General features: G+C 40.1%; 2 protein-coding genes and 1 pseudogene across 2 annotated transcripts in view; 1 reads left to right on the forward strand and 2 right to left on the reverse strand.

Annotated features, from left to right (window-relative positions):
* Positions 1 to 13487, forward strand: part of LOC126061817 (NUT family member 2G-like) — a 432103-nt gene that overhangs the window by 185456 nt on the left and 233160 nt on the right. The window lies entirely within an intron of this gene.
* Positions 1 to 13487, reverse strand: part of LOC126061823 (NUT family member 2D-like) — a 220819-nt gene that overhangs the window by 150208 nt on the left and 57124 nt on the right. The gene's annotated exons all lie outside the window — the stretch shown is intronic.
* Positions 4303 to 9834, reverse strand: LOC126061697 (CCR4-NOT transcription complex subunit 11-like; annotated as a pseudogene).

A 13487-nucleotide genomic window follows, 5' to 3' on the forward strand; every position in this document is an offset into this window, starting at 1 on the left:
AATTAAGCTATATGACACAGAAAGCAGAATACAGAGTCTCCATTATTTAACAGTAATGAAATTAGGGAGCAAACAGAGTTGCTGCTTTCTAAGACTCTCTTTCAGGGGAATGACTAACTCTCCTGGATGCCTGGGGCCTGCAACTGACACAAATGCATGGAGTAGGCCAGGTATGAGAAAGACATGAGTAATTAATTCAATCAAGAATGACAGTTGCCTAGTTATTGTTATTTTGCTTTTTAAACACTGCATCATGCTTAATAACTGTAAGGGTGAATACAAATCAAAAAGAAGGGGGGGATAAAAAAGGACACATATTTCTGCTCACCCCTGTGCAAAAAAGAAGAGTCCCAGTCTCTCTTTTTTCTTTTTTACATTTCTTCAGAACGCTTGCAATTGTAAATTCTCAGTGGCCCTATACTGACAGAGTAGAACTGCCCTAAAGCCTTTCCAAGGACTGGCTGGAGGATTTGAACTGCCAAGGACATTTTGGTTCACTGCCAAGCTCTTAACCACTTCACCACCAGGGCTCCTTTAAAAAATGCATATATATTCTTTTAAATGCCTAAGTAAACTTGCCAGTTTTACAACCCAGGAAGGTTTTCTCAAGAACCTAGGATCCATTTCTTTGAAATGTAACTAACAGAAAGGTAGCACCCCTACCTGCATGGGCCTTTAAGGTAGGTACCAGTTGCTGTCAAGTCTACTCTTGTAGGTAGTTACAATTTGGAACTGGTGGCAGACTGGTTAAGAGCTTGGCTGCTAACCAAAAGGTCAGCAGTTCAAATCTACCAGTTGCTCTTTGGAAACCCTATGAGGTAGTTCTACAAACCAGATTCTGCAGTAATCAGCACTCAAATGGTCAGGACTTGGTCAACAACTGCCAGCTTCCCCAATTTTTTGCCTTCACTCACAACTCGGAATCAGAGAAACATACTCCCCAAACCAATTATATAGGTTGCCCTGCTTCTCCTTAGCCTTCCTCCAGCTTCCCATGCGAACAACCTCCAATAAGACCACACCCTAAGCAGCCTTCCTTTTTTTTTTCCACAATTAAACTTTCTCTCTCCACTGCCTGCCTCTGAGTCTCTGTAAAATACAAGTGATGGTGGCTGACTCCTCTGTCATAGCCAGCTCTGAATAAAGCGCTTTTGCTTGTTCTTGAGTGGCCTTTATTTCCACAAATGAAAACACTATAGAAAACTGAAATACCTTGGTGAATTCAGTCAATTACAATGCCACTGTATTTCTCAGATTTGGTAACATTTCCTCTATTGCTAGCAAATGAAATGTCAGCTCTGAATCATTTAATCTTTTCTTTTTCAGCTACAAAGTAATCTTTACCTGCATCAATACCATTTTTCAAAAGCGAACAATTGCTATGCCAATTGCAGGTGAAACATTTACCTCCCCTCCACGCATCAAAGGAGAAATTCAGAATGTCCCTAAGCTTTAAACTGGACATTGAGGCTGACCTGGGTCAAGAAGCCAAATCCCAGCTCTACCGCTTCCCAGCATGTGGTCTTAGCTGTTTACACTCTGCTGTTAGCTGCAGGGTGTTCATCTATAAATCTGGTTTAGTAAAGCCTAACTCTAAGGCTGGAGTAATAATTAAGTGAGATAATACATGAAAACACTCAGCCCATCACCCACCTCCAGGTAAGCATACTGCAAGTGGTGCCTTCCCAGGTTGTACCTATGGTTGCAGTTGATGTTTTGGTTACTGTCTTAGGCTGGGTTCTCTAGAGAATCAAAACCAGTGAGGCTTACAAATATATACAGAGACGGAAATTTACATCAAGGAAACGGCTCACACATTTGTAGAAGCTGGAAAATTCCAAGTCCATGGGTCAGGATAGAGGCTTGGTTCTCCTGATTTATGTAGCCGCAGGGGCTGGAGAACCCAACTTTGGCCGGACAGAGAGCAGGGCTCTTGTTCACAGGCTGTAAAGATTGATGGATTCCAAGATCAGCAGGGAGAACCAAAGGTAAGCTGCTAGCTCGAGTACAAAGAACTGGAGGTTAGACGAACAGGAGCCAGCTGCAGGATATAAAGCCAGCAAAAGACCAGGAACCTTGCCAGAATGTCCACTTCTATTCAGTGCAGGCCACCTGACCAACCTCTTACTCATAGCAGACCCTAGTAAGGAGGTGATCACATTATATCAAATCTCATCGTGGAAGTGATCATATCACCATAAGACTGCCAAGCTGCATCACAACTGCCAAACCACTGAGAATCATGGCCCAGCCAAGTTATACAGAACCTTGACCATCACACTTACTGTTGTTACAGTTAGCAGAGAAGGTATGTGTCAGGGACAACTCATCTGCCACACTCTGAATCCTACTATTTACAATCCATGACATGTTCAATACCCAAGACAACCAGGCAAACAGTCAAGAGAACATCACCTCCTAAATGGTCTTTGGTCCCCAAAGAATAATTCATCCTACTAGAACTAAAGTCAATATTTATTAAACTGTAGGTGACACATTTTGTAAACCTCAGTATGAATGATGTAATAAAAGTTTTCCAAGGAAATCTACCTACAATTGTTCTAGTTGCTTTATATTCAGTTATTTTTTCCTTTCTGAATTAATTTGCTTTTGAATACAAACTCTGGAAAGTATACTTCTGTGAAAGGGCCTAGTTTAATGGAATTAATATAAAAGAATTCCAATTTAAGAAGTAGTTTAAATATGCATATTCTATTTTAATAACAAAGCAATAGTAAAGCATTAAAACACATTCTTTACAAGTTCTAAGGTCTTTATACTGAGCAAAAAAAAAAAAAAAAATCATGACATGGTGTTGTTTGCTGCCATTGAGTTGATTCTGACTCATGGGTACCTCCTGCATGTAGAATAGAGCTGCTCTGTAGGGTTTTCAAAGCTGTAGTCTTTTTGGAACAGATTTCCAGGGTTTAATTCCAAAGCTACTCTGGACAGGTTCAAACCCCTAATCTTCTGGGTACCAGTCTAGCACTTAACCATTTCCACTACCCAGGGACCTGTTCCTGACATATAGTTTTACATATATTGAAATGATTGGCTACATTACTCATACTCATTGCTGTTGAGTCAGTTGCGACTCATGCCTACCCTACAGGACACAGTAGAACTGCCCTATAGGGTTCCCAAGGCTGCAAATATTTACAGAAGCAGACTGCCACATCTCTCTCTTGTGGAGAGGATGGTGGGTTTGGCTGGTGGATTCCAACCGCTGACTGTTTGGTTACCAACCAAGCACTTTAACCACTGTACCACAAGTGCTCCTTATGTACACATATACACTTTTTTTTTTTTTCATTAAAAACAAAGAACTTCAGTGTAAGGCACTGTTGTCCAAGAGTTAAATGAAGACTAAAAGTTCACACAATACCACCTTGCTCTAATGCTTCTCAAACATGTCCTTCAACCTACCACAGACATGAGGGTAATAATAGCACCCACTCAGCAAACTATTTGAAATAGTATTCCTCTCAATGCATGAACTGGCGTTTTCCCTCAAAAAAAAAAAATAAGTAAAATAACTATTTTATATTAACAACAATAATTACAGAAGAAGTGTCTTGAGAGGGGGAAAAAAAACAAATAGAAAACTATAGCAGCTATTTCGGCCTAGAAAAAGTTTCCTAATACTTCCTGTGTTTTTTTAACCGTCCCAAGGAATACATTTACTCTGTTGTCGTGTAATCCTCATGATAAGAAGGAATAAATTTACAAGTGTGCCCTTGGTTCAGATGGTACTTAATGAGAAGTTAAGAGCTACCTGTACAACTGGGCTGAAGAATCAAATTTCTCTTGGTCCCTTGAGGAATCAAAACAATTGCCTAATGTCACATCAAGGACAGGATCACAAATTTTTAAGAATATCTTAATTTACTCTCATGAAATACATTAGCACTGAAACCTCATGAAAGCTGGATTCAGGGATTATCAGGAGTCTGCAACGTGACTTTTAAACAAAAACAGGCGCTTTGCTCTTTGCTGCTCATCTGCTCTTTTGCAGTAATAGTTTTCTGGGATAACCGTTCCTCACACGGACTGCAATGAATAGTCTTGAAAGTGCTTGCTTTGAAAGGAGAATTAACAAACTGGAATGCACACAGAGTAGAATGGCAAGAGGTATGGATAATTATCAACAAGACACCTAAAAGATACAGTTTTTTCAAGTTTTTACCAAAAATTCATCTCAAGGTAAAAAGTCATCCAGGAAAGTAAAACTTCAAGTTGATAAAGTATTGTTTATATGCACTACACCAAGCAATCCACTCAGGGTTTTAACAGTTGTAAAAATTAAACCACGGTATGGATGAACAATGAATGACGTAGTTTCGATGAGGTATTACTATGATTATTAGTCTCAGAAGGGGTTTCCCCAGTATGCAATGTCTTCAACAACCAGAAAAGGCCAGCAGCTTCTCATATCCTATGGGATTCAATACAGAACGCCTGTACTTCTATAAACAAGTCCTGTACATTAATAATTTTGTTACAGATCAAGGACTGGAGGAAGACACAGACCAGGTGCATCAAATGACCCTTAAATTGTTCACAAGTAGAGATGAAATTTGATATATAAAGGTGGATAAATTCGAGAGGTAGATCAACAGCTATAGTAAGCTGATTTACAACTTCCATTGAATGTAAGGACATGTCCATATTGACCAGGCCTGAAACATACTTGGTTATCGGGTTTGACTGTGTGTTAATTTCAGCAACATTTCTATAGTAACTAGAGAGTTGTTTTCCATGAGATCAGGAAGATTGGCTGGAATCAGGCCAATGTGATAAACAAGTCTTGCATTTTTTTCTAAGTCACCAAGGAATGTGCTTGTTGAGCAGATAAGGGGTGTTTGAAGGCTTTGGCCATTATTTGCTTCATCTCTACAGCAGTGCTATTCTTAACACACATTGATGTATCCCACTGAATTGCATGGTCAGTCTCTGTTGGATTTAGCCACGTCAACTCATCCTCACAAACGTGGAGTGGAGGTGTTAGACAAACAATGGCCAAAAATGGCTTTCAATAGATGGTTTTGGAACACTGACTAAAGCTTCTGTGTTTTGAGAGACAATCAAGCTGTCAAATCCAGAGTTGGAAGAATCGAGGTCTGGGTCACTGAGAATACTAGGGAAGCTAGCTTTACTCTGGGTTGGAGATCTGAATGACCCTCAGCTAAGGCTACCTGAAGCCCACTTATGTCCACAGACCGGCCCCTGTTTCCAACACCCATGAAAGCAATCTGGCGAGGTGTCTTTTAGAAGAGTTTCCTTGGTGGTGCCAGCATGAGCTGGGAAAGAAAAAAACTTTTCTGTTGGAGTTATAGGAGGTAAAAATCCTGAGAGTGGTGGCCAGTCCAGCTGCTGGCCGCCACATGCAGGCTTCACAGGACAGGATTGAGCAGGTGTTTGAAACTGGCAACAAAGGGGGTGGCAGTGAGCAAACTGAAGTTGTCAAGGATTTCTTTTTACTTGAATCCACAATCAATACCCATGGAAGGAGCAGTCAAGAAATCAAAAGACACATTGCTCTGAGCAAGTCTGCTGCAAAAGACCTCTTTAAAGTGTTGAAAAGCAAATATGTCACTTTGAGGACTAAGGTGCGCCTGACCCAAGCCATGGTATTTTCAATCCCATCGTATACATATGAAAGCTAGACGATGAATAAGGAAGACCAAAGAAGAATTGACACCTGTGAATTGTGGTATTGGTGAAGAATACTGAATACACCATGGACTGCCAATAGAATGAACAAATCTGTCTTGGGAGAAATAAAATCAGAATGCTCCCCAGAAGCAAGGATGGCGATACTGTGTCTTACATACTTCAGACATGTTGTCAGGAGGGATCAGGCCCTGAAGAAGGACATCACGCATGGCAAAGCACAGAGGCAGCGGAAAAGAGGAAGGCCCTCAACGAGGTAAACGGACAGTGCCTGCAGGAATGAGCTCAAGCGTAATAATGATTGTAACGATGGCCCAGGCCCGGGCAGTGTTTCTTCCTGTCGTGCATAGTGTCACCATGAGTCAGAACTAGCTCGATGGCACCTAACAACATGCTGTCCTACACCCACTGCCATCAAGTCAATTCCAACTCAGCAACCCTATAGGACACAATAGACCTGCCCGATAGGCCGTCCAAGGAGTGGCTGGTGGATTTGAACTACCAACATTTTGGTTAGCAGCCAAACACTTAACCACTGAGCCACCAGGGCCCCCAAAACACAGTTGGCAGCAGTGGGATTCGAACCCATGACCCCACAGAGACCAGAGCCATAATCCAGTCCCGTAGACTGCTCAGCCACTATACTGCTCATTATACTTCCCTAGTTAAAAGGTAAGAGGCACTGGTGGTTCAGTGATCTTTCCATGGGGGTGATCCTGCTTTGATTCCCAGCCGACGCACCGTATGTGCAGCCACCACTTATCTGTCAGTGGAGGCTTGCATGTTGCTATGATGCTGAGCAGGTGTCCGCAGAGCTTCCAGAGTAAGATGGACTAGGAGAAAGGACCTGGTTATCTACTTCTGAGAATCAGTTAATGAGAGCCTTGTGAATCAAAACTATCTGGTGTTCTTTTATGCACAGGGTAACCATGGGGTGGGGGGTCACTCCTCAGCAGCTAACAACAATAACAGCTAAGGGGTAGGGTGGTGTCTGGATCAGGCTGCATGCTGGAGTCCTTGACTTCTAATCTTTTAATGGCCAGACTGTTGAACTTGGACATGATTCTTCACCTCTCTAAGTCTTAGTTTCTTCTTGAGTAACATGGGAATTATAATAACCGCTTTCCCTAATTTATAGGTAGTTAGAAGATGTTTCCTGAAATGCCTTGAAAATTCTAAGAAGCTATACAAATGAGACATAGTATTAAACATCTCACGATAAGGTAATTTAACATAATTTTCTATCTATAAGTTACTTAAATGTATTAACTCCAAACAGTGAATTAAAATATATTTACATTAGCATATGCCCTGATGGTTCTAGTTCATAGCATACCCTCAACTGGACATTGTTGGAGAATCAGGTATTTATCAAGTGCAATTAACATCTCAACCACCCGTCTGTTGGTTTGTCATACTGTGGTAGTTAGCGTGTTGCTATGTATGATGTTGGAAGCTATGCCAATCGTATTTCAAATACCAGCAGGATCATACATGGTAGACAAGTTTCAGTGGCACTTCCAGACTAAGACAGACTTAAGAAGAAAGGCCTGGTGATCTATTTCTAAAAATCAGCCCATGAAAACACTATGGATCACAAAAGAATATTGTCCAATATAGTGCTATAAGATGAGCCGCCTACGTTGGAAGGCATTCAGGACGACAATGAACTCGAACACATCAATGACGGTGAAGATGGTGCAGTACTGGGCAATGTTTTATTCTGTTCTATATGGGGTCACCTCAGTCACCTCAGTCATAGCTGACTCAAGGCACCTAATAACAGCAACAATTAACATCTATTGCATCAAGTTTTCTTTCACTGATGTTAAGGACCATGACCGTGCTTCTCTCTTACCAGTGACTGTCCTTAACAGTATGTAAGATGTAGTCAGTGCCTAATCATATATTGAGTTTATATATTGAATTTACTTAGTGGTAGAGGTTTGTATTTCTAGGGCTTCATTTGGTCTCCTATCTGAGCGGCCTTCTTTTATGTCCCATTGTTCTAAATTTTAAGAAACGCTGTTACCTACAGCTCCCAACCAGAGAAGGCTGCTGTGCAGGACCACACAAGGGGCTGTACCCAGAGATATGGTAAAAACAGGCTGGGATTATAGGAGGTGACTTAAGTATGGAAAACAGGTGGGTTTAGCTAGGTTATGCAGGCTTCCTGGGGACCGGCCAACTTGCATAATTCTATGGGATCCAGGGACATAGGGGCTGTTCCTAAGTGTTTGGTACTAGACCCAGGATAATTAAGTCAGGTGCATAGTACACAGGAGTGTGAGAACCCGATGAGGGTTGTGGTTGGAGAGTGGACTTAAACAGCTACTAAAGAAGGTGAACTGACTGGCTTCCAGCCAGGGGCTCTAAACTGAGTCAAGACAATATCTGTTTAAAGACTATAGTAAAACTGTGGACCAGGCAATGCTTGCCCCTCCCCTAGCAGAACTACAATACTTTGTAGTTCTTTGGGTAAATAAATAAGTGGTAGGAATAAAAGGGAAATTTCTCAATACAAAAAAGGGCATCTACAAAAATCTCCACAGCTAACATGATACTCAGTGGACAAAGACTGAGAACATTCCCATTAAGTTCAGGAACAAGAACGAGATGCCTACTTTCACCACTCATATTTAACATCATTCTGGACGTCCTACCAGAGTAATTAGGTGAGACAGAAGAAATCAAAGGTACCCAGGTAATGAAGGAAGAAGTAAAACTATCTCTTTTTGCAGATGACAAGTATATACATAGAAAACACCAAAGAATCCACAAAAAAGCTATTAGTACTTATAAATGAATTCAGCAAAGCAACAGTGTGCAAGATCAAAACATAAAAATAAGCACGGTTTCTGTACATCAGCAATCTGCAAAAAGAAGAAATACTAAAATATTACTATTTACAATGGCATCTAAAAAATAAAATACCTATGAATAAATGTAGGTAAAATCCCTATTTACAAAAAAGTATAAAACATTGTTAAAAGAAATCAAAGAAGACCTGAATAACTGAAGAACATTCCATGTTGGAAGACTTTATACAATTAAGATGTCGATACTACCCAAAGCAATCTATTAATTCCACGCCATCTCCATCAAAATTCCAACAGCATCTTGACAGAAAAGAAAAAGGCAATTCTCCAATTTATATGGAAGGGCAAGGGATCCCAAATACTGAAAGGAACCTTGAAGAAGAATAAAGCAGAAGGGCTCAAACTCTCATACTTCAAAACCTACTACAAAGCTACACTAATTTAAACATCCTGGTACTTGTATAATAATAGACATAGAAACCAGTGGGATAAAATTGAAACTACAGGAATATATCCATAGATATGTGGTCAACTGATTTTCAACACAAATTCTAAATTCATCCAATTGGGGAAGGAAAAGTCCCTTCAATCAGTAGTGCTGGAAAAATTGGATATCCACATGCAGAAGAATAAACTAGGAACCAGCCATTACATGATGCACAAAAACCAACTGAAAATGGGTCAAGGACCTTAATTTGAAAATGAAATTCACAGAAGAGAATATAAGGACTAAGTATTTTTTGGTAGGTATCAGATATAATAATAAAAGGCATGAGCAACAAATGAAAAAAAAGACAAATGGGGCCTCATAAATATTAAATATTTCTGTTCATTAAAAGAATTTATCAAAAAAGTGAAAAGACAGCCTACATAGTGGGAGAAAAAATTTGGGAACCCTATATCTGATAAGGAAACCCTGATGGCCGCAGTGGTTAAGTGCTACAGCTGCTAAAAAAAGGGTTGGCATTTCAAATCCACCACGCACTCCATGGAAACTCTATGGGGGAGTTCTACGTCATCCTTTTGGGTTGCTATGAGTTGGAATCAACTGGACGGCACTGGGTTTGGTTTGGTTTTATATCTGATAAAGGACTAATATACAAAATTTATAAAAACTGCTACAGAGGCAGAGCCAAGATGGTGGGATACACAGACGCTTCCGGAGAGCCCTCTTTACAACAAAGACCTGAAAAAAAAAAAATTGAAAAGAATATTATGATAAGCTAGGAGCCCTGAGCTTCGAAGGCAAGCTTAGAAAATGAACTGAGGGGGAGTGGAAGAGACCGTTCAGAAGCAGAGAGGAGTTACCAGACCTGAATCGCCGGACGCACTCAGGCACCATTCCTGGTCCGGCAGCGGCAGGTTGGTACTAGCATTCCACCAGTTTCCTAAGGGAGAAGCAGCCAGCCACAAAGTCCACTCACACCTCCGGGACCTGAGAAGAATGGCGCTCTCAGCAAAAGCTAAGTACTTGCGTATATTTTGCCGTGCCCCGCCCCACCCCAAAACCGGCTTCAGCGGCTGAATTCCCTGGGCCTGAGATAGGCCCTGTTGCACCTAGAGCCATCCTCCCAACCTTGGAGAAGGAAAAAATTTGCAATTGGGGGAAAAGATAATTTGCCAGCTCCACTAAGCGGGGGAGCTCAGGACAGAAGCAGGTCCCATCCAGGCATAAATGGTCCATGGACTTTCAGCATCTTTCCCTTCTGCATGGACCTCTGTGGGCCTATTTCAGGAGAATAGGCCCTTGTTGGCAGACTCCAACTGTTTCAGCTGTGTGGTGGAGAGGTGGGTGTTTGATGTTTGACTTTGCTTTGCTTTGCCAGGGTCCTCATCTACCCACATCAGGGGCCTAAGGACTGGTAGCTCCACCAGGTCACCCAGCCACCTGTGACACGGGTCCAATGATAACTGATACCTCCCAGTCCTTACAACCAAAAATATTGGATGCCCATGGTCCGTCTGCAGAACCCACCCACCTGCACACTCTAGGGAACAGGGACGTGCTTTCCTCAGAGACACTCGGGGGTTGGTTCTCAGCCTCCTGGCCTTGTTCAGAGCGTGATCCCCTGCTGCAATCAGTTACGGGTACATACACCAATCACCCCTGCCCCTCTAAGACTGTAGGACAGAGCCTGTACCACACACATGATGATCAACTACCTGGACACCTGAGCTGAATTCATACAAGAAAAGTGAATGGACTCCTAGACTGATATACCTGATAAGAGCTCTAGCCATCTGAGGACAGAACGTCAGAACTCCAAAGGCAAAAATAATCAAGCTAGCTCACTCCAGCAACCCATTTCAGTATCTCAAAACAAAATCAAAGCAAGAAGCTACGACACATTAAGAAAGCATAAACTAACATAATACCTCACGGATGGCTCGGAGACAACAGTAAATACCAAGTCATATAAACAAACAGACCGTGATCACCTCAACCAGCTCTCAAAACAAAGAATCCAGGGATCTTCTAGATGAAAGTGCATTCCTGGAATTATGAAAGCCAGAACACAAAAGGCATCGGGAAGGAAATGAGGCAATATGCAGAACAAGCCAAGAAACACACAGATAAAGCAACTGAAGAAATTAGAAAGATTATTCGGGAACATAATGGAAAGTTTAATAAGCTGGAAAAATCCACAGGCAGAAAGCAATCAGAAATTCAGAAAACTAACAATAAAATTACAGAAGTAGACAACTCAATAGAATGTCAGAGGACCAGAATTGTGCAACTAGAAGCTAGAATTTCTGAACTCAAAGATAAATCACTTGGTACTAATATATCTGAAGAAAAACCAGATAAAAGAATTAAAAAAAAATGAAGAAACCTTAAGGATCATGTGGGACTCTATCAAGAGAAATAACCTACGAGTGATTGCAGTACCAGAACAGGGAGGGATAACAGAAAATACACAGAGAATTGTTGAAGATTTGTTGGCAGAAAACTTCCCTGATATTGTGAAACATGAGACGATATCTATCCAAGATGCTCATCGAACTCCACATAAGGCAGATATTAAAAGAAAGTCACCAAGACATATTAAAACCAAAGATAAAGAGAGAATTATAAGAGCAGCTAGGGATAAACAAAAAGTCACCTACAAAGGAGAGCCAAAAAAAAATAAGCTCTGACTACTTGGCAGAAGCCATGCAGGCAAGAAGGCAATGGGATGACATATTTTAAAAAATTAAGGAAAAAAAATTGCCTGCCAAGAATCATATTTTCAGCAAAACTGTCTCTTAAATATGAAGATGAAATTAAGACACTTCCAGATAAACACAAGTTTAGGGAATTCATAAAAACCAAAACTACAAGAAATACTAATGGAAGTTCTTTAGTTAGAAAATCGATAATATCAGGTATCAACTCAAGGCTAGAACGCTGGACAGAGCAAGTAGACGTCAACCCAGACATGGAAATCCAAAAAAAAGCAAAGCAAGATTATATATAAAAAAAAAAAACTCAAAACAAGGTAACCGCAATGTTATTATATAAAAGAAGACAACATTAAAATGATAAAGAGGGACTAAGACATGTAATCATAAACCTTCCATATGGGGAGGAAGATACGGCGATACAAAGAAATGAAAGATAGATTTAAATTTAGAAAAGTAGGGGTAAAGAATAAGGGAACCATAAAGGAGACAAACTATCCTACTTATCAAAATAAAATACAAGAAAAAAATAGAGACTCAGCAGAAACAAAAGCAACAACAACAAATATGAGGAAAGGACAATTTATAAAGAAAAATCTACTCAGCACATAAAATTAAGTGGGAAAAAGAAAGTGTCAAGAACACACAAAAAAGGACATCAAAATGATAGCACTAAATTCGTACTTATCCATAATTACCCTGAATATAAATGGAATAAATGCACCAATAAAGAGACAGAGAGTGGCAGAGTGAATTAAAAAACAAGATCTGTCTATATGCTGCATACAAGAGACACACCTTAGACTTAGAGACACAAACAAACTAAAACTCAAAGGATGGAAAAAAATATATCAAGCAAACAACAATCAAAAAAGAGCAGCAGTGGCAATGTTAATTTCTGACAAAATAGACTTTAAAGTTAAATTTATCAGAAAGGATAAGGAAGGACACTACATAACATTAAAGGGACAATACACCAAGAAGATATAACCATATTAAATATTTATGCACCCAATGACAGGGCTGGAAAGTACATAAAACAAACTCTATCAGCTTTGAAAAGTGGGATAGACAGCTCCACAATAATAGTAGGAGACTTCAACACATGATTTTTGGTGAAGGGCAGGACATCCAGAAAGCAGCTCAATAAAGATCCAGAAGCTCTAAATGCTACAATCAACCAACTTGACCTCATAGACATATACAGAACACTCCACCCAACAGCAACCAAGTATACTTTCTTTTCTAGCGCACATGAAACATTCTCTAGAATAGACCACGTATTAGGTCATAAAGTAAGCCTTAGCAGAATCCAAAACATTGAAATATTACAAAGCATCTTCTCTGACCATAACACCATAAAACTGGAAATCAATAAGAGCAAAGCATAAGAAAAAAACCAAACACTTGGAAACTGAACAATACCCTGCTCAAAAAAGACTGGATTATAGAAGACATTAAGGATGGAATAGAGAAATTCAGAGAATCCAATGAGAATGAAAACACTTCCTATCAGAACTTTTGGGACACAGGAAAAGCGGTGCAAAGATGACAATTCATATCAATAAATGCACACATACAAAAAAGAAGAAAGGGCCAGAATCAAAGAATTATCCCTACAACTTGAACAAATACAAAGAGAGCAGCGAAAGAAACCCACAGGCACCAGAAGAATACAAATAATAAAAATTAGAGCAGAACTAAATGAAGTAGAAAACAGAAAAACAATTGAAAGAATTAACAAGACCAAAAGCTGATGTTTTGAAAAAATCAACGAAATTGATAAACCATTGGCCAAAATGACAAAAGAAACACAGGAGAGGAAACAAATAA

The sequence above is a fragment of the Elephas maximus genome, chromosome 18 (assembly GCF_024166365.1).
Source record: "Elephas maximus indicus isolate mEleMax1 chromosome 18, mEleMax1 primary haplotype, whole genome shotgun sequence".
NCBI classification, from domain to species: domain Eukaryota; kingdom Metazoa; phylum Chordata; class Mammalia; order Proboscidea; family Elephantidae; genus Elephas; species Elephas maximus.